Here is a 22535-nt window from a genome sequence, read left to right as displayed (position 1 = left end):
AAAGATAACAGCTCATTCTACTGGCAAAACACGATGAGGCCAATTTGGACTTGCTCTATGGAACTAAAATTATCTCATAATCAGACACACTGACTGTTATTGCCTAGAAGAGCTGTTGTTTTAGGGCATCTCATTTAGCGGGTAACAAATCCAAAAAGGTATCTCACTGTCTAAAGGTAGTTGATCTCATTCTCCTGTATTCTTTCCCCCTCCCCCACCAAACAAAAAAACCCAAAACTTTGTCTCCAGCTAATATGTAAAAGTTAAATAAATGGCATTTAGCATTTGTTGTGCCTCACAGGAGGTGTAATACCTGTCCAGCTACCCATTAGTGCATGGTAATTGGATCATTAGTGGCATAGGGTAGTGTAACACATCCCTGCTATCACTGATGAAATTGCACATCCTGATAGCAGACATACCCACAACAGTGAAATGTTACCCATTATGGAGCATTCCCAGGCATGGCTCTTATTTCTACTAATGGCTCCCTAATAGGCCTCTGAGATTCTGGAACACGGTCAGGAAAAGTGGGGGAAACAACCGTTCTGATTAACAGGACAGTGATGAACTGTGTGTGTGACCTCAGTTGCTATTTATGCCTTTTATGGAGAGAATCGGAGAGCTGCTTTAGCAAAACAACTATTCAGACAGAGGTCCCGGAAGTCACTGGGTATGAAAGGTGCATTTTTATGTGCAAAAACAATGGAGATTTTTAATCCGTATGACATTTCAGGGCTATGTGCTGCTTTCAGCACAGCGAGATGGGTTGCCTGAGATCCTGAAAAATATTTGCTAGCTGTAGAGAGATCACATGCACAGGCCCACACTCTGAATATTTATTAAACGGGACAAATCAGGAGAGACGGTGCCTGACATAGAATCATAGAATATCAGGGTTGGAAGGGACCTCAGGAGGTCATCTAGTCCAACCCCCTGCTCAAGGCAGGACCCATCTTCAGAAGATCATGATATCAATTGCAAAGGTAACAGCAAGCCATGGAACATATTTAACAAACTCCTGGTCATACAGGACTCAATGGCTGTGTCTGTATGAAACACCAGGGTGAGGTGGCGCTCCATGGGGGCAATAGGGATAGAGAACCAGATGGCAAAGGCAAGCAAACATGTCTGCAAGCAAATTTTAAGAGCAAACAATGTGGAGGTAAAAAGTGCTCACACAGAATGTAGGCAGAGGGCGGTTAGAGAAAGTGGCCCATGGCTCAGGTTGTGGCCAGAGTCAAAGACAGAACATCTAGCCCCAATCACATGGCACAAACATTCTAGCTACCTACACATGCTGGACCACAGGATCTGCGATGTTGTGCAAATGTTACTGCTGCAATCTCCCAGGCTGGCTCTCACTTTTGGGAAGAGTTCCTCATAAACACCCCCAAATTCATTTTATACTCTATGTTTAAATTCCTCCGTAAAACTCTCCTTTTCCTGTGATGCAGACCAAAAACTTGACAGAGGTTTGGCCCCAGAGCAATGCCTGTCATGCTGACCACTCCTTGCCTCCTTGTACTTTCCCATCTATGTGTCTGTATCCATCTCTTCTCTCTTGCATTATACTTAGATTGTAAGCTCTTTGGGGCAGGGAACATTTGTCAGTATAGTGCCTAACACCAGGAACTCCTGGTCCCCCACTGTGGCTCCTAGGTCCTACTGCAATACAAGCCAATAAATAAATCATTGGTCACTCTGGGGTACCCTGCTACTTAGTGCAGTCTTGCCATGAACTCACCAATTCCTGACTAGCCAAGAAATTGAGCTCTGCCTTCTCATCCTGACCATCCACGCATTTTCAACCTAGGGAACTGCAGCTGACCATAAAAATGGTGCCAGGTGGAGGTGACCTAGTCAGATTTTCTGCTCTGCTCTGCTCGGGATAGCTTAGTGGTTTGAACATTGTTCTGCTAAACCCAGGGTTGTGAATTTAGTCCTTGAGGGGACCACTTAGGGATCTGGGGCAAAATCAGCACTGGGTCCTGCTAGTGAAAGCAGGGGGCTGGACTCAATGACCTTCCAGCTCTATGAGAGAGGTAGATATACTTCCATATTCCTTGCACTTTATTCATGTGTTTAACCTTATGCACAGGAGAAGTCACATTGGGAAAGCCACTCAGCTGGTTTAGATAGAGTTCAATGGGATGACTCATCTGCTTATGTCTGTACAGGATGAGGGTCTCTGTTAGTCAAAATCAAACCATTTGTGGTTTGAAAGAGAACCACCCTTGTCAGATAAATTAGTCACAATGTACAATCAGACCAGCATTAGCCCTTTGTTAACATTTTACAAAACAGCAGCAAATGCACATGAATCAGCCAGGCTGGCTGCACCTCTAACAGACACGAAGGGAAGCCTAAGAGACATGAAATCAAGTCCACAAGCTTAGTTGCAGATAAAAAAGTAAATAATGAAGACATTTTCCCCACATGAAAAGGCAAACGGATGGCTATGTAGATGCATCAAAAGGGTAAAATCATCAAACCATAGTCCAAAGAGAAAGCAACAAGATCTGCTCTGATTTGCATCTCTGTCTTGTCAAACAGCAGTGGTTTGACAAGGTGGGCGTAATCCCATATTATCAAGCAGATTTTGTTATTCACTGTTCTTTTCGCCTTTGAATTTTGTGACGTTACTCACAGGGATGGATGGACACATGGGGGGCGCCTTCTCATGTCACAGTGTCACCAAAATCAGGCCAATTTGATCTGCAAAGATCTAGGCTGTGGTTGCCTTGTGCCATTCTGCTCCACTCTCCACTTTCTTTTGCCTTGCAATTCATGTTTAAAGTCAATGGCAACAAGGACAAAAAAAACCCATCTGGGGTAGATTCTCAGCTGGTTTAAATCATTGTAGCTCCAAAGGGGCAATTTATATCAGCTAAGGGTTGTCCCTTAATTTTATCTTTACTGCTTCATTATCTTGTATAAAGACTGTATCAACATTTATTTACTCCCCTTTCAATTTTCTTTCTTGTTTGTTTTTTATGTTCAGAAAATCAGGTCCTTACTGTTTGCTGGAGGACCTTCGTTAGATCTGGAGGACCTCAGTAATGGTAGCGCTAAAGGCTGTAGCCTGGCCTGCAGCTGAACTTGGGATAGCTTGGAGTAAGAGCTGGATCAGCCCCAATGTTTATCTGAACCAGGTTACGGGAATATAATTCCTGTAAATTAGAGGATTGGGCCAAAAGAAACCTGATGAGTTTCAACAAGGACAAGTACAGAGTCCTGCACTTAGGACAGAAGAATCCCATTCACTGTTATAGACTAGGGACCGAATGGCTAGGAAGCAGTTCTGCAGAAAAGGACCTAGGGCTTACAGTGGATGAGAAGCTGGATACGAGTCAACAGTGTGCCCTTGTTGCGAAGAAGGCTAATGGCATTTTGGGCTGTATAAGTAGGGGCATTGCCAGCAGATTGAGGGACGTGATCATTCCCCTCTATTTGGCATTGGTGAGGACTCATCTGAGAGGTTCCAGTTTTGGGCCACACACTACAAGAAGGATGTGGAAAATTGGAAGAGTCCAGTGGAGGCAACAAAAATTATTAGGGGGCTGAGAACATGACTTACGAGGAGATGATGAGAGAGTGGGATATTTAGTCTGCAGACGAGAAGAATGAGGGGGGATTGGTGAGCTGCTTTCAACTACCTGAAAGGGGTTCCAAAGAGGATGGATCTAGACTGTTCTCAGTGGTACTGATGACAGAAAGAGATAATGTCTCAGTTGCAATGTGGGAGATTAAGTTGGATATTAGGAAAAACTTTTCACTAGGAGGGTGGTGAGGCACTGGATGGGTACCTAGGATGGGGTAATCGGCCTTCTAGAGGTTTTTAATATCAAGGCTTGACAAGCCTGGCTGGGCATGATTTAGTGGGATTGGTCCTGCTTAGTAAGGGGTGGACAGATGACCTCTGAGGTCCCTTCCAACCCTGTATCTATGATATAATGATCCCACACTGAATAGATCAGTCCATTGACCGTATAGCTCGACCATGGCCCGAACCAGCAAGCCTCAGAGGAGGTGTAAAAACTCTGCCTTAATAAGGATAACCTGCCTCAGGGAAAAACCCCTCCTGATCCCAGTGGTGAGAACCTGCCAACGCTAGCGCAGCCAGCATAGAAAAAGTTCCATCCAAGCAAACCCTTCCTTTAAAAGGACAATGGTTAAACCTCAAAATGTCCATGTAAAATGGTTATGATGTGGTAGGAAAGTCTCTTTGGATTCTAACCATCAAATAATTGTTCTGTTGTCAAATAAGCTACAAACATCAGTAATGACAGCTGTGATTTCTAGCACATGTAGCGGTGCTTTCGGGGCCCATCCCCTCAGGGCGACGGGGAGCCAGGGCGCCTCCTCCAGGTGGCCGACGCTCCGGCTCCGCTCCGTACCGAGGCCTGAGCAAATAGCAGTCTAAGGCCCTGGCCCTTAGACAGGGTGGGCAGCCAACAGTCAGGCTCAGCCAGGCTGACACAACAGAGTCTAGCCCAAGCCTAGGCAGGCGGGGCAGCAACAGTCAGGCTCACTCAGGGGCTGAGTGAACAGTTCAGGGGGGCTCCGGCCCTTGTAGCAGGGCAGAGCAGCAACAGTTAGGGGGGCTCCGGCCCTTTGTAGCAGGCAGAGCAAACATTCAGGGGCTCTGACCCTTGTAGCAGGGCAGAGCAGCAAACAGTTCAGGGGGCCTCCGGCCCTTTGTGAGCAGGGTAGAGCACAACAGTTCAGGGGGGCTCTGCCCCTTTGTAAGCAGGGCAGAGCAGCAAACAGTTGCAGGGGGCTCTGACCCTTTGGAGCAGGGCAGAGCAGCAACAGTTCAGGGGGCTCCGGCCTTTGGGACGGCGAGCAGCACAACATTTCAGGGGCCCTGACCCTTGGAGCAGGGCAGAGCGCAACAGTTCAGGGGGGCTCTGGCCTTTGGAGCAGGCAGAGCAGCAAACAGTTCAGGGGGCGCCTGACCCTTTGGAGCAGGGCAGAGCAGCAAACAGTTCAGGGGGGCTCTGACCCTTTGGGCAGGCAGAGCAGCAAAAACGTAGCTCTGGGTGAAGGGGGATACTGGCCGCCCGTTACGGTGCGGGGGAACACAGGCCATCCACTCCTCTGCGTTCCAGCCCGGGGCCCCGTAGCGCTGCGCCGCTAAGGCGGTCAGTGGGACCGCTCCGAAAACACTGACCGGGTATCGGTAGGATCGTGGCCGATACACACGACCATAGGCCAGGGCCCTCGCGGCTGACTGGTGGTCAGCGTCCCCGGCCTACTCCAATCCCCCCTTCTCCCGGAACCTGTCCTTCCTCGGCGTATGTCGGCGGGTCCCAGACCATGGGTTCCTCGGAGACCTGGGAGGCCGTAGGGTCCGGTGGTTCCCCCAGATAGCCGGCACAGGGTCGTTGTGGCTGGGGTTCCTCGGGGTACCTGGCGCGGGGCAGCTCCGGCCAGCGCTCGTCTGGATAGTGGGCCTGAGCTAGGCTGGGCCGAGCGGGAGCTCGGGCCTCCACGTCCATCCTCCTCAGCGGCCGGCACTGAACTGAGCTCTGAGCCCTGGCTCTTATACTTCCTGCCCCGCCCCTTGACTTCCGGGGGGCGGGAACAGATGGTAGTGGCTCCGCCCACAGGGGTGCTTGTTCTGGCTCGTTCCCCTCAGGTGCGACGGGGAGCCAGGGCACCTCCTTACACACATACACAAAATCAATGTTTTTGTGACCTTCTTGCTATTCCCATTAGTTCTGCAGCAGTATTTAGGTCCTGATCCTGCAATCCCTTTGCATGCAGAACTCCCGCTGAAGTGCATATAACTGTTCATGTTTGCAAGGAGTATTCATGTGTGTGAGGATTTTCAGGATCAGGCTCTCCACTTGGTACACCCAGGACTCAGCAATAGATCTGATCCCTTGATTGCTGATAGGCAGCCACTGCACTTAAAGGGGAACTGGCTGTATGCCAACAAATCTCTTTCCCAGTATTGCCAACCCCAAGTATAAAAAAAAAAAAAAATCACCAATTCCTGCACTCCCCCCAGATCATGAGACTGGCTTTAAAATGGTGAGATTTTTGAAAGCAATAATGTTTAGGTTCTTTTTATTAGCTGCAACTGCAGGGGTCTGGATTCAGTGACCTAGAAAACCCTGTTGTATTAATTTAGATGGAATATAGGAGCCCAAAGAATCAAAGGTACAAAGGTAACCCAGTCACTGCCCAACATTAAAACATGTTAAACAAAGTTGGGGTTTGGCATACAGAGACCACAGCCTGCTGAGTAAAATGGCAAACACATCATTAAAAATCCTTTCAACCTTTTATTAAAGATACAGAAAAAGAAGGGAAAGCAGTAAAGCGTCTGAAATGTAAAGTATTTAAATCTGGTGTTTGTTTTAACATCGCTTGTTCCCTTTCCCTTCAGCTAGAGACAGTTTTTAGAAGATAAACACCCGTGGTTTATCATTTGCTTAGATGGTATCAACGATGGTAATAACCGTCCTATTGCGAGACAAGAGAAGAAGTTAGTTAAGATGGGCCAGAGCTGCTGTTAGATCGTTAGATTCTGATCCCGTTTCCTACAAGACAAAAGACAACTAGCACACACAAAGGAGAGAGATGAGAACTGCAATGATATGAAATGCAGCTTCTGTCTCCGGTGTTGATTTTCACCCGCAACCTCACTGCTGGGAAAACACAGACCCGACACACAGTCTGATCAGCCACTCTGAGACCTGACAAACCTGTACCAGTACCAGGCTATTGAAGGTGTTGCTTTTAGTTGCATCTCTCGTCACGCTCCCAGCAGTGTTGCAGACTATGCAGTTTTGGCCTGCTAAGCCAGACTCTTATTAAACGGAAGGAAAAAGGAGAGAAGAAATAAGGTAAGGAAGAAAAAGGACACGGGGAGAGCAGGGAGAAAGAGAGAGAGAGAGAGAGAAAGTCTCACATCCCAGGTAGAGTTCGGCATTCAGCTGGAGCTGGTAGAGGTAATGGTGTCATCTGGGTCCCTCCCTCTGGCCTGTCCTGGTCAAGACATCTTTTAGGAGTAGGCTGAAGAAGATCCAGAGTTCCAAGTGATGGTGGGGGTGGCAGCCATGTTGGTGAAGCTTGCTCCAGTAGCCATTTGTTCTCCCAAAATCTCTTTCTTTAAGAACCTCAAAAAGAGAGTGATGGGTGGAATAGCCCACCCCTTCATTATTTTATCCACCAAATAGGCCTAACAACAGACCTACCAATTTTAGGCCATTAATTTTCAGTCTCACAGTGTTCTCATTTATCAGGCATAATCTTAACACAGTCAGCCTCTTTGTTTGGACTGATTCAGTCTGTCTCCCTTTCGCACCTTTTCCCATTGACATTCGTAATAACATAGGTTATTGTGACATCTTACATTCACTTCTTACAGTTGAGCTCACAATTAGGGTAAATTTGTAGGCCCAGTTATCACAACAGACCTTTCCAGTCCTATCTCCCTATATTCCTTTTGGCGCTGCAGCCTACAAGGTTCACATTTTCTCTGCAACCCTAAAGGTAGGAAATATACTTAAAAAAAGCAAAAATTTTCACAGAATCACATGACTCCAGGAGCTGAGGGTTTAAGAAAAACAGCAAGTGTTATGAGAATTATGACAAAATTTATGAGTGAGCATCATTGTAAACTATTTTGATGCTTATCAATGAAGGAATTTTTTTTTAATCTAGTTCATTTTTCACTGTTCACTTTCTGCCCCTCTCTCAGCTCAGACATAGAAAGTCAATAAAAGGTAGTTTCACTTTTGTTTACGTTCTGTTTCACTTTCAATGCTATAGTGTTTGAGTGGCAAATACTAGATGGTGAGTGTTAATCTGTTTAAAGATAATTGTTTCCATTGCAAACATGGGAGTACTTCTATTATCCTTGGATTTTGCAATTGCTCATTTTTACAAACTGTCCATTGTGGGGGAAAATTTGAGTTGCCAGTGTCCCTGTAAGATGCATTCGCAATCCATAATATGTAGCAACAAGACTAGATAACTTCAGGCCTATGATTGGTTCCAGTTTATTTAGAACATTACCATCAGTAATTCTGATTTGCAAGCCAAAGTAAATATGAAATTGACTTCCACTGCACTGAAAACACAAGATTTAAAAAAAAAATCTGTGTTTGTCAGATGAAAAAGGATGACAAATTAATAGGGAAAGGCATTTTATTTTCAGGATTCTAAAGATTATTTGACACAATGAAAAGTTTTTTGTTTTTTTTTAAAAGAACCAGAAAACTATAGAAACACATTTGGCATTTGCATCCCTTTAACATTTATCCTACAGAGGCATTTCATAGACAACTTCATCTAATTATGGAGAAATCCTAAAGAAAGCTTTAGGATAAGTAATGCTAGCAGCTAAAAGAACAATTTTAGCAGCCTGAGAGTAAGAACTATCAACCAAGTTTGTCTCTCTGAGCAGCAAAAAGCCATCAAAAGATAAATAAGACCTTCCAAATACCAGGAGCGACCACACAAAATGTGGCAACGTAGCCATGAGCAGTAATGGTTCTTTTTACACTTCACATTGTACCACATTGGGACAGAAGAAAAAAATCGTTCAGGCTTGAAAGAGCTAAAAGAAAATAGAAGAAGAACCCAGATTTGAACAAGGGAGAGCCCCCACCAGGCTGAAGAATTTTCATCAGGTGAAAATTACAGAGACACCAGTCTGAACGGAGTCCATGAAATACTCAGCACAAGAAGGACACAATCAGAGCAAGAGAGAAGCCAAGTCATTGGTGACTTTTAGCAACACCCTGTTCGGATTTGAAAAGAGAGATACAGAGCACAGACTGGCATAGCTGTTCAGCAGAACAGCTAACCGGCTTCATTAGACCCTCCAGTTAAAGTTCTGGCCATGTTGCTTGGTCAGCAGCATGCTGAACCTGTGTTCCAGAGCTACAGGACACTGGCATTTTTTTTATTCCTGGGAGATGGTTTAAAATAGGAACGACCATTAGGAAACTGAGTTAACATCGGAACACAACGCTCAGCAGGAATCAATAAATAGCTTTTCATTTGTAAATATCAAGGCCCCAGCTCTCTTCTTCATGTCCCCAAGCACCCGTGATGAAATCAATTGATCGTTGATTTTTGATTGTTGATTTCACTTTCAAGATGCACACATTTAGCATGAAGCTAAATACGTTGGGTGGGTGCGTGGGGTAATAATATGCTGCTACAGTCAAACACCAACCACTCTGTAGGAAGGCATATTTATATAACAGTTTCCATGCAAAAGCCTCAAAGTTCTTGACAAGCTTTGCAACCTATGGGCCGGAACTGATTCTACTCTGGTGCATGGGAGTGTAAATTGGAAGTAACTCCTCTGAAGTCAATGGTATAAAAACACTGCAAGTGTAACCCTTCTGCCAGGTGGTGTCAGCCAGCTTCAGTATCTAGGGGTTCCTCCTAATGTTACAAACCAGAAGTGGGTCCAGGGCCCACCCAGAAATCTGGGAAAACTAAGCCTTGTCCCTAAGCAATACTTCCCTAGTCACAAGCACTGAGTCTGCGCATAACAAAAGAAAACTTTTATCAAAGGCAGAGGGAATACATCATTCATTTGGCAAAACACTGCAGCAATGATTCAAAAGTATGCAAGTAATAAGTAAACCTGCCCCAAAGTATCTTGGGCAGTGTCCTTTGCCTCAGTTTCCCACCTTGCAGTGTGAAATACAGACCAACGTCCCTTTAACATGCCACCTCCTTTTCCCTCTGCTGCACCCCACTCTCGGTTGTCCGAGGTCAGTGAAGACCCAGAATTCATGTGGGTTCACTGCCCACCCCTGAAGGGTGAGTCAAGCAACGCTTCTGCTGTTACTGCTGCTCGCTGCTGCTCACTGCTGCCACTTTGATCTCTGTTGCCTTTGCCGCTGCTAACCTCTGCTTGCTGCTCCACCGCCTCTGCCTTTAGCTGAGGTGCCGTGTTCGGAGGTTCTCCCACTTAACCCAGTTCTTGGTGATTCCAGCTCTTGGTGATTCATAGACTCTAGGACTGGAAGGGACCTCGAGAGGTCATAGAGTCCAGTCCCCTGCCCTCATGGCAGGACCAAATACTGTCTAGACCATCCCTGATAGACATTTATCTAACCTACTCTTAAATATCTCCAGAGATGGAGATTCCACAACCTCCCTAGGCAATTTATTCCAGTGTTTAACTACCCTGACAGTTAGGAACTTTTTCCTAATGTCCAACCTAAATCTCCCTTGCTGCAGTTTAAGCCCATTGCTTCTTGTTCTATCATTAGAGGCTAAGGTGAACAAGTTTTCTCCCTCCTCCTGATGACACCCTTTTAGATACCTGAAAACTGCTATCATGTCCCCTCTCAGTCTTCTCTTTTCCAAACTAAACAAACCCAATTCTTTCAGCCTTCCTTCATAGGTCATGTTCTCAAGACCTTTAATCATTCTTGTTGCTCTTCTCTGGACCCTCTCCAATTTCTCCACATCTTTCTTGTAAGGCGGTGACCAGAACTGAACACAATGCTCCAGCTGAGGCCTGACCAGTGCAGGGTAAAGCAGAAGAATGACTTCTCGTGTCTTGCTCACAACACATCTGTTAATGCATCCCAGAATCACATTTGCTTTTGGTGATTTCACTGAGTAGTGGGCACTATGCTGATTTTACACCAGATGAGGACCTGACTCGTTAACTTCAGTGGAGTTACTCCTGGTTAATATCAGAGTGAAAGAGATCAGAAGCCATTCCAAAGGTGGCTATTTTCATATGGTACTGAGTGTTTTCACCTTTCATACGATCAGCAGCAGTGGAGTACCTGGCAGGGCTGAGCGCAGAGTGAAGAATACATCATCCAGGATTTAGGTAGCAGAGGGAATCATCAAACAGGAACTTGGCCTGAACACTAGGGCCGACATCCTCATTTTTGCTGATAGTGATACAAATCTGAAGGACTGTGTCAGGACCTATGTCCTCTGCCACATCCATAAAAGGGGCAGCACCACCTAACCATAGGCGCCAACTCTGTGGTGTCTCCAAGCTGGAGCACCCATGGGGAAAAATTGGGGGTGCTCTGCACCCACTGGCAGCTCCCCACCCCAGCGCACCTCCTCCCCTGAGCACGCTGCCGATCTGCTTCTCCTTCCTCCCTCTCAGCACTTCCCACTGCGAAACAGCTGATTCATGGCAGCAAGCACTGGAAGGGAGGTGGAAGAGGGGGAACATGGTGCGCTCGGAGAAGAGGCAGTGCCAGAGTGGGGATTTGGGAAAGGGGTCCAATGGGGCAGTGAGGGAGTGGAGTTGGGACAGAGACTTTTGGGAAGGGGTTGGGTTGGGGGCAGGGCAGGGCAGGGTGGAGGCAGGGCTGGGCCATGGGTGAGCACCCACTGGTGCCTGGAAAATATGGCACCTATGCACATAACTCTATGCTGGGATGATGAAGAGAAAGGAAAGCCAACTACCGTATCACCTAACTCCACTGCCTGTGAAGTCCAGCTGGTGCAGCAGACATCAAAATCATGGAAGAAGCATGTCAAAAACCTATGCTAACACTGCTTAGATTGTAAGCTCTTTGGGGCAGGGACCATCCTTTCATCCTGTGTTTATACAGGGCCTAGCACGGGGGGCTCTGTCTGGGACTACGCCCCTCCTAGGTTCTACAGCAATACAAATAAATAATAACAGTGTGCTATGGAGATCTGGCCATGCTGATGTCCCACCCATGTGAGGAGAACTCTCCAACCCCCAGTTTGAACACTCACCCCTACAGCTGGGCACTGTCCTTGATCAGTCAGATACCTAGTAAAGAATACACCGTGCTACAGCTTGTCTGGCTGGGGCCACTCAGTACAGCATTTTTACACCTCTGGTACTGAAGACACAATAAATAACAGTACTGGGCCAAATTCTCACTCAGGGCTCATTGCACTCAATGGATGTCTTTCTTACTGAGGCAAAACTCCTGCTGAGATAAAGCAGATGACTAAAGAATAATAACTCTGACTTTGCTAATTAGGTTTAAGCCAAATGTGAATCATTACCTCAGTGTAATTTTCTGTTCCATATACCTTTATATTTTGCAGTTCACCTGCGGCGTAATTTTGCTGAAAAATAATATCTATAAGAAATCCTTCAGTAAGGTGTCAAGGCTTTCTTAGGGCATTGTCTTTCACTCTACACCATTGCTTGATCCGGCCTATTGAACTAATGCACTTGAGCATTGGAAGTCTTCGCGAATACAAACCGGCACACAAATATTTCATTCGCACAGCATTGTGTTTTCACCTGTTGGCAACCTACGTGATTGGGTCATCTTTGATAAGGGCTCTTCCTTAAAGAACAAAGCTTTTCAAAAAGGAGGTTTCCAGCCGTGGTGAGAAGGGTGCATCTGGTAGGCAAGTTAATTACGTTTTACGTTATAATACCCAAGAGTACAGATCTAAAAGTCGCAATTATTCAACAAAAACACTTCAAAAACAGACTTCAATGAGAAACTGCAAAGCTAGAATTAATTTGCAAACTGGACATCATTAAATTAGGCTTGAATAAAGACTGGGAGTGAATGGGTCATTACACAAACTAAAAACTATTTCCTCAATTTTCCCCCTTCTGTTACTCACACCTTCTTGTCAACTGTTTGAAATGGGCCATCCTGATTATCACTACAAAAGATTTTTTCTCTTGCTGATGATAGCCCACCTTAATCAATTAGTCTCATTAGAACTGGTATGGCTACACCGATTTTTTTCCATGTTCTCTCTATATAGATATATATCTTCCTACTGTATTTTCCACAGCATGCATATGATGAAGTGAGCTTTAGCCCATGAAAGCTTATGCTCAAATAAGTTTGTTGGTCTCTAAGGTGACACAAGGACTCCTCGTTTTTGCTGATACAGACTAACACGGCTACCACTCTGAAAAGAGCAAAATTATGGCTGTTGAACGGTGTTGGCTTGGCTGGTCTGGAGAATTGTAGCTTCCTGTGTATCTACTGAGCAGGCAGAAGTGTGCAGGTATAGGCAGCTCCATTTGGGCCATCAGCAAGGGTTGAATCCAGGACCTTCAGAACTAAAAGCATGTGAACCTCAAAGTCTTCAGGTAAAGGACTAAATGCACAAAAGGAGTTAGGCACCTAAATCCCTCTTTTGGGCATCTAAGTCTCAGTTTCATGGCCACTGCAATGCACAAATCTCTGGCTAAATCCTATAGGCGCCTTAGCACCTAGAATTTTGCAGACAAGCTCCCTAGCTGCCCATGTTTCTGCCACTGAGCATGTGCACTGCTGCATCCCCATACCTATCAAGGCACCTATCTCCTGCCTAAACCCCAGACCAAGTCACAATCCAGGAAGGATAGGCTACTTCTGCCTAAGTCACATGCAGGACCTGATCTGGTGGGTGTGCTCTGAGGCAGGGGATGAGGCCCTCCCTCATAACTTGTAGCTGAGTGGTAAGGGTACTCCCCCAAGAGGTGGGAGATCCTCCAGTTCAAGTCCCTGCCCTAGCAGAGGGGGAGAAGGAATTTGAAGAAAGCTCTGCCCCTTCTCCTAAGAATGCTTTAACCACTGGTTAATGGGATCTTCTGATAGGGGATCCCTCAGCCTTTCCTGTTGCACTCTGGATAAATAATTAAAGAGTGATAGGAGCAGAAGGAATTGATTGTGGGTCTCCTCCATCCCCAGTAAGCACCCTAACCACTGGGCTAAAAGTGAAGAAATAAATCCTTTTCTCTGCCTCCCCACCTGGCTTCTTGCTGACAGCTGCCACCAAGAGAGGGTTTGCAGCTGAGAATCCCAGGCAGAGATAGGTGACTCCTTGCAGCCCAGACTTAGGCAGCTGTGTCCAAGACAGAGGTGGGGCATGGTACATACCCCTCTCATTAGCATTTCCCATTGACTAGTGTAGGCAGCTCCCTGCCTAGCAAGCTTTTGTGAATCAGTCTCAGGTGTCCATCTCTCCCCATTCATTGTATAGGAGCTTAGGTGCCTAACTCAGATTTTGTGACTCACGGGGATTTGCCAGGTGACTAAAAGTTAGGGGCAGTAATGCTGGCTGACTCTTTTTGTGCATTCAGGCCTAAGTTTGTATGTTGGAAGCTGCAACTGATTCAAAAACTTCCTAGGTAGACCCAGCCCTAGAGGGGGACACTGACCTGCCTTTCCTAATGTGATTTACACAATCTTCCCCCATCTTGCCTCAGAAACATGGCTCACTGGGCCAGCCACCTGTAGCAGGGAGTTCCGAGAGTCAGAGATTTTAAAGGCCAGAAGGGACCATTATTTTCATCTAATCAGACCTTTTTGCTTAATAAACGCCAGAGAATTTCACCCAGGATTTCCTGCATCAAGCCTGTGACTTCTGATTGAACGAGAGTATATTAGTCTCCATGCTCAGTTACTGGCCTCTCTTCTGAGCCTTGCACAAAGGGAGCTGGGTATGGTGGTTATTTCTACACTGTAAACAACTGTCCGCTAAGGGTTTCGTAGAGGTGTGGACTCACCCCTACGGCGCCTCCTGCTGGTCTGTTCCAGGAATTAGCTCTTCCAGCTCCAGGGTGCCCCCTGCAGGCCGGTGATCCGCCTGTCCTCTGGCCCCAATGTCCCTCCCTGGACCCTGGTGCCCTTTCACCTGGGGTGCTGCACCCTGGCAGTAACCTCTCAGTCTTAGGTTCTCCCCTCCCTGGGGAACCCACATCCACAAGTCCCACCTCACCTCAGTATAAAGTTACTGCCAGTCACCATCTAGCCCCACGCCCTAGGGTAGACTGCACTATCCGCCTACTCATCACTGGCAAGGTTGGGTTTGGACCTGCTGCCTTGGCCTACCCCTGGGCTGCCCTCTACAACCCCCAGTACTTGTGGCCTTATGCTAGGCCGCAGCCTGGGGTTTTCCAGGCTGGAGCTTCCTGCTCCTCTGCCTTTCCCCAGCCCTGCTTCACTCAGGTACCCGGTCTCTAGCTCCCTGCAGCCAGGCCCATCTCCCTCTACAGGCAGAGGAACACTCCCTGTCTGCCCCTGGCTTCTCTGCCTTTATAGGGCCAACTGAGTCTGTTTGGGGCGTGGCCCCAGCTACAGTCACTTCCCCAAATCAGTCCAGCCTAAAAGCTGCTTTCTTCAGGCACGGCCAGCTCCCAGGACTGTTTTTAACCCCTCTGGACCTGAGCGGAGTGACTACCCCGCTACAATTTCATATCAGGTGAAATATGAGGGTCAGCACCAGTCTTATGTACCACTTACATCTCACTTCAGCTCTAGATTTAGTGCTTAAGTGGTACATAGGACCTAGTCCAGGGTGAATTTCACTTACAAACAATTAAGTAGATTGTAATGGCTTTTTGTCAATACAAGCTCAATTCAAAGGTTATCGAAGTCACTGGAAAGACTTTGGTCGGCCTGCGCCAGATTAGCACTACATCTGTATGCCATTACCAATTCCTTAAGCCATCCAGTCCCTTTAAGAGAGTTTCTTTTTAACATTATAGAAAAGAAAAGTCAATGGAGTGAACTGCCAATCTGAAAACACCTTGAAAAACGCTTTCTGTGTGAAATAAGAGGGAGAAGACAGAAAGTTGTGGTACCTTCTTGGTTGATCAAAAGATCTTCTTTATCAAGACTTGAAAAATATCCTTCTTTCAGGTTTCCAGATTGTCCCTGTGACGAGGGAAGCCGGGGCTCGACCCTCCCTGTGGAGGAGGGGAGCCACACCGGCCTTGTCCTGTCCTCGCTGGGTCCTGTCCCTCGGGTCCGCAGTCCACTGTCCGGGCGATCGGTCCCTGCGGAGCGGACTGGGACACAGCAAAGTCAGTCGGGCCCCGCCTTGACTGCAGGCGGGTACCACCTGAACGGTCCGTTACACTCTGGCCCCTTTGGGCAGGCAGAGCAGCAGTAATGTCAATAGTGGCCCGCCCTTGGGTCGGGCGGGGCACCAAACGCAGTACAACAGGCTCTGGCCCTTTGGGGCAGGACAGAGCAGTACCAGAGTCAATAGGGGCCCAGCCCTGGGTCCAGGCAGGGCACCAAACGCAGTACAACAGGCTCCAGCCCTTTGGGGCAGGGTTGAGCCGTACCAGAGTCAATAGGGGCCCAGCCCTTGGTTCGGGCGGGGCACCAAACACAGTACAATTGGCTCCAACCCTTTGGGGCAGGGTAGAGCCGTACCAGAGTCAATAGGGGCCCAGCCCTTGGTTCGGGCGGGGCACCAAACACAGTACAATCCGGGCGTGCATAATCCCGAAACACATTGACAGCGCGTTCGGTGGGGTCCTGACGGGAGGGCTCTGGCCCTTTGGGGCAGGGCAGAGCAGCAAAAATAGTTCAGAGGGCTCTGGCCCTTTGGGGCAGGGCAGAGCAGCAAACACACGGTAGCTTTGGGGTGAAAGGGGGATACTGCCACCCGGTACGGGTGGCAGGGGGAACGCAGGCCCACCCACTCCTCTGCGTTCCAGCCCGGGGCCCTAGTAGCGGCTGTCGCCGCTAGTGGCAGTCAGTGGGGATCCGGTCCGAAACACACTGACAGTGATCAATGGGGCTCATCACGACCCGAAACACACTGACAGCGCGATCAGTGGGGATCCTGACCGACACACACGGTCATCGGCTCGGGGCCTTCTGCAGCTTGACTGTGGTCAGCCGCCCCCGGGCTACTTTCCATTCCCCCTTCGCTCCCTACCTGGTCCGCCGGGTCGTCTACCGTCATGGGCTCCTCCCAGTCCGGGCTAGGTAGATCCGGGTGCACCTCCGGGTAGCTGGGCCAGGTCCGGTCCGACGGTTCCTCCAGGCCGTAGTTGGGGCTGGGCAGCTTTGGTAATTCCCGCAGCTCAGGGTCGTGGTTGCTGCGGGTCGGTTCCGGCGAGGCCTGGTCCCTGTCTCGGAGCTCGGCAGCCTCCCACCAACGAGGGTCAGCCGGCACGTCTGCTCTCGCCGGCTGCTGAGCTCCAACTGCAGGCCGGAGCCCGGCTTTTATACTTCCGGGTCGCCGCCTGACCCTTTGAGGGGCGGGGCTTCCGCCCGGAAGTTCTGCCCTGGGGGAAGATGGACGGGGCTCAACCCTCCCTGTGGAGGAGGGGAGCCACACCGCCTCGCTACAGTCCCCATTCTACGATTTATTGTGAGGACACAAGGAGGCTGGTTGGCAGTAAACAAAGGTCCACAAATTTTCAAAAGGAACTCATACCACTTGTTGGAAAACTAATTAAGTGTCATACAGATTTGAAGCATGCTAGAGTGATTGCAAATACATTGTGTCATGAGTGCTATCGTAGCGCAGACATCAACTTGATCATTTTAATTTTCTCACACTCACCCTTCCTTCAGTATCTCCCGAGTGATTTATATGGGCTTTGCAAATGGTATAAATTAGCATAAATTGAAATGTCAATATCAGGCACTGTTAGAAAAAAACTCAGCAATCTAACCACTGCTGGAAAAGCTGCCTGGAGATTGTTTCAGTTGCCTGAAGATAATTTATTTTTAACTAGGGAAGTGTTACCACATCAAGCTGCTATGTGTGGGCTACCACCAGAAAGCTTTAGTTAACCTTGTGAAAGGGATATACACACAAGCCACTGCTTAGTAAACTTGTCCCAACTAGTTGTGAGGGGGTGGTTCTCAGGAGAGCATTGGTGAGAATCTACTTAATCATCATGGCTCACAGGTTCATTCATTTTATGGCCAGAAGGGGTCACTGTGCTCATGTAGTCCAGCCTCCTGCGTAACCCAGGATACAGAATTCCACCCAGTGATTCCTCCATTGGAGCCCAAACACTGGTGATAGGATTTGAAACCAACCATCGGTAGAAAAACTAGCTGGTTGATCCAATGTCTTGTGGCTGAGTGATTTACAACTGCTGAGCTACATCAGAACAGCCATACTGGGTCAGAACAAAGGTCCATCTAGCCCAGTATCCTGCCTTCCGACAGTGGCCAATGCCAGGAATCTGCTGATGTCCCTACAAATTTAGGGCTGGGTTCTACTCTATGAATAAACTCAGATTCTATCTTATTTCTATCACGTTTGCAGATTGACAGCTATTGTTACTGAATTCGTATTAGACTGGGTCACCCCCAAGGGCCATGGTGGGAAATGGCAGAAAGTGTCTCTCAGAAGAACTATTGGAAACCATTTCACCTGAGGCACTTCAGGTTAGACTGGACAAAGCACTTAGAAGTACTGTATACTGCATTGTCAAGAGACATCCATGAAGCCAACTTGGGACTTTGCTGCTGTTGATTTTATCTGGAAGGTGCTCAGCTGCTATGATGGTAGGTAAATCAGAGAAAGCGAGAAAGAGAAAACAGGGTGAAGGATTATGCAAGAGGCTGTTTTGCAAGAGGTCAGACTAGATGATCATGATGTTTTTTTCTGACCTTAAAATCTATGAACCCATAAGTCTTTTCCATCTCCGTAAAGGGTCTGTGTTTCTTGAGCCTTCATCTTCTTACACCAGCTATTCCTCACCTGAGGCCCTAATCCTCTGTGATGCAAAATTATAGTCACAGCAACCAGTTAGGATGTGGCAAGAAGAGGATTAAAAAGCGAGTCCTCCTTCCATGACTACATTTGTCACTGAGGATTATGGCTGTGGCACTTTAATGTTCAGAAAGTTGATTCGCATCTTTAGATGGAAGGAGCTAAATAAGCACAAAGTGTTGTGTTGGGGAACCTCATATGGTGGTTACTGTACTGATTAAACTATCATTCAAAGGCCATGCTGCCAAGCCCCTGGAACCAGCTTTTGTTTTTCAGGTGGAATAGCTTCAAAGCAGATACTGTAGTGAGAGCTGCATAACTTTGAACAGTGACTAGGCAGCTGGAGTGCTGCAACAGCTGCCTATTACACAAAGCATATTTGTCTCACTCTTACCATGTGCTTCCCGCGCCGTCTGCTTGTTGCATCCACCTGGTGTCTCATCATACACTTTGACCGGGAGCGCTTTGGACCAGGGACTGTCTTTTCCTTATGTGTGCATTATGCCTAGCACAATGTGGCCTGGATCCCTTGAGGGTCTCTAGATGCTACTGCAATACAAATAAATAATTATTCTAATGGGGGACATATAAGCAGAGAGGTTTGAAACTGTGGCTTGCACTTACAGAGCAGAAATCTGGCTTGTACTGCATAAGTGGAAGCGTCCCTGTTTGCATAATGCATGGGCATTATTGTTCCAAGCCGGTCATTGCTTTCTTTGTCTTCAAGGAAAATTCAAGACCTTGAAGGATCAATAAGTACATTATTGCTCTTGTTCAGTTACAGTCCTACCTGATTCCAAGCCATTTGAAGGAAGCCGCTCGTTTGATTCAGCTTTAATGAGCTGATCGCTAAGCAAATGGGCTGCTTCAGTCTGAACCAATGTCACACTTCTTCTGCTTGTACAAGGTATGCTGCCTAGCAGGGTAATTGGAACTCTTCATTATCTGCAAGGCAGCAGTGAATTCAGTGTGGGCAGGGTGGGAAAGGACTGCTGAATTTTCTTCTTTTGATCTTCATATTCCTCCTGACCAGTCTGTGAGCCCTGTAATTTCCCAGCTTTCAAGTTACAGCAACATGGAGCTAGAGGTACATCAGGCAGATGACATCTTTTCCTTGCATGTTAGCTGTTCTAACATGTTCTCTACTAAAGGGAAGCCTGTTTATTACATGGGCTCACTGCGTGAGATAAAAATAGTCTTCTTTGATTGGTCAGTCTGCATACTGGTGTCACTGCAGTCCTCAGACCAGCTTCTCCGCTGGTGTAAATTGGCACAAAGTCCATTGGCTTCCACAGAGCCAAGCTGCTTTTCACCAGCTGAGGACCCGTTCTGTAGAGGATGTAAACCACGTGGCTGGCCCCATAACTCCTTGCAACCCCTCCAGGGAGCAGTATGTACACATTGAGCAAGAGGAATGACAAGATCCACCCATGTTTCTTCCTGAGATTTCTCAGTGAAGGAGGAGACTTTATAACAGTTTGTAAGTACTTGCACAGGGAGAAGTTATCTGATACCAGAGGGCTGCTTAATCCAGCTGACAAAGACATAACAAGACCTTGTTGGCTGGAAGTTGAAGTCAACAAAGTTCACACTGAACGTGAGATGCAAATTTTTAACAGTGGATAATTAGCTAGTGGGAGATATTACCAAGGGATATGGTGGATCCTCCATCATTCAAGGCTTACAATAGAAACTGGACATCTTTCTAAAAGACATGCATGCTCTAGTTCAACCACAAATTGTTGGGCTCAATACAGGAATCCCTGGGAGACATTCTCTGCCCTGTGTTATGAGGGAGGTCAGACTAGATGATTACTATGGTCCCTTCTGGGCTTAAAATCTATAAAAGGGCACATGGTGTCAAGCGATGCTGAGAGATGTAACCCAATCCTCAGGGACACCAATGGAAGAAGCTCTGCTACCGAAAATATCAACACTGCTATTTCCATCTCCAGACTGAAAATCCAATCGGAGCAAGGACATTAAGGAGTGAAGCTGTCACATTTCCAGCTTCTCTACGCAAGCTTCTCTACAAAGAGAGGGTTAAATATTCATTTAACGAATCGATACGCTTCATATAGCGGCTGATGATTTTATGCACCGCAGGTTCATTCCTTTCAAAGACGATAAGGGAAATTAATTCTTATGAGAGGCATGGGATTGACGTCCCTCCATGGGAAACTTCTCTCTTTATGCACAGAGTAGGATTAGCATGGGCAGCAGTGCTGCAAGGTTCCTCCCCAGGCTTTCCTCTGGCAATATCTCCTGCCTCAGCTGGCGAGATCACTTGTGAGGACAGTTCCATTTCTATGCCCATTTAGCCCTGAATGCACAAAAGGAGGTAGATGCTAAGTCCCTCTTTTAGGCTCCTAGGTTTTTGCATCACGGTGATGCACAAAACCACCCCCAACCCCTGGGCAAACTTTGCAGGCACCAAAACTCACTTAGTGCCTGAGTTTTTACAGTAAAAGCTCCCTCGGTGCCTATGTTTCAGTCTCTGGGCCTGTACACTGCAACCTTCCTCTATGTGTCCAGCTGCCTATCTCTGACCTAAGTCCCACAGTGATGCACAAACTAGGGGAAGATAGGTGCCTAAGTCATGTGTGGGGCCCAATCTGTAGGCATGCTCAGAGGCCATCTACCAGATCAACCCCCTCGGGTGAGTTTCACACAAAACAACCCTGGGAGCAGGAGGTGGACCTCTCATAACATTTAGCCTAGGGTGCTCACCTGGGATGTGGAAATCCGTCCTGCACCCAAAGGGATTTGAACTGGGATTTGCTGCCTTCTCAGTGAGTGCCCTAGTTACTGAGCTATGGGGCATTCTGATGTGAGACTCCCTCCATCTCACCTGTTGCACTGTGGATAAATAATTAAGAGTCATTGGACCAGGGGTCTCCCACATCCTGAGTGTGAGCTATAACCACCAGGGTCTGGAGTCAATCTCACGCTTGTTCTCTGGCCCAAATGACTCCTTAAGGCACAGAGAGACTGAGAAAAGCACAGGCATGAGACTGATACTGTCACCTGCTGGTTAGAACACTGCACGAATATACAGGAAGAGACAATCCCTGCTCTGTATCGCTTACAATCTAAATAGACTTAGACTCTGAGGTCAGAAGGAACCAGCAGGATCAGCCACACTGACCTCCTGCACATTGCTGGCCACAGAACCTCACCCAGCCACTCCTGTAATAGACCCCAACCTCTTGCTGAGTTACTGAAGTCCTCAAATTTTAAGTTAAATACTTCTGATTTCAAAGAATCCACCATTTACTCTAGTTCAAACCAGCAACTGACCCATGCCCCACATTGCAGACTAGACAAGACCGGAAGCATTATTATCTTCCTTTTAGAGGAAGAGAACCGAGGCACAGCCAGATGAAGTGACTTGCCCAAGATCACACAGGAAGTCTCTGGCAGAGCCAGGAACTGAATTCAGACTCATTGAATCCTTGCCCAGTGTCTCAATCAAAAACCAGCCTCTTTCCCTTCCATGCCCCTAGCAGCATATTGTAACCCGTTAGTCCTTTTAACTGGTCCAGTGATAGCTGCTTGGTTTTAGCCATGACATCCTGCTTCAGCTTTGCAAACTAAATAAGGGTCTGATAATACGTTTACTTAAGACGCCCACATTACGCAATGCCAGTGCCTAGAATCTGGATTCTTTCAGTGAGACTCTTGCTTGAATAGGTAGTTTTTTGAGGGAGCTTCTGAAAAGCAGCCAGAATTTCTTGTCCCACACGCTACAGGGCAGAAGGAAGCAGGTTCGGATTGTGTCACTTCGTCCCCTGTAATTCATTTATCAGTTTGTCTCATCCCACTCAGGGCTCTTTCCACTAGCAGGTGACAAGTGACTCATTATAGCTCAGAGAAAGGAGTCCTAAGAAACCTGCTTGTTGGGTAAAGTAAGAAAGAAAGCTCACTCAGGATAAAATAGCACTTGGGGTGGGATTTTCAGAAGCATCTAAATAAGTTAGGACCACGAGTCCCACTGAAACTCAAAGAAAAATTTACCAGCATTGCTTCCATGGGATGTGCAGCATAGAATTGAGATTGTAGTGGTTTTAACTTCAAGACATTTCAAGGTTACACACTCT

This window comes from Chelonoidis abingdonii, chromosome 2, assembly GCF_003597395.2.
Source record: "Chelonoidis abingdonii isolate Lonesome George chromosome 2, CheloAbing_2.0, whole genome shotgun sequence".
NCBI lineage: Eukaryota > Metazoa > Chordata > Testudines > Testudinidae > Chelonoidis > Chelonoidis abingdonii.
This window is presented reverse-complemented; position numbering follows the sequence as displayed.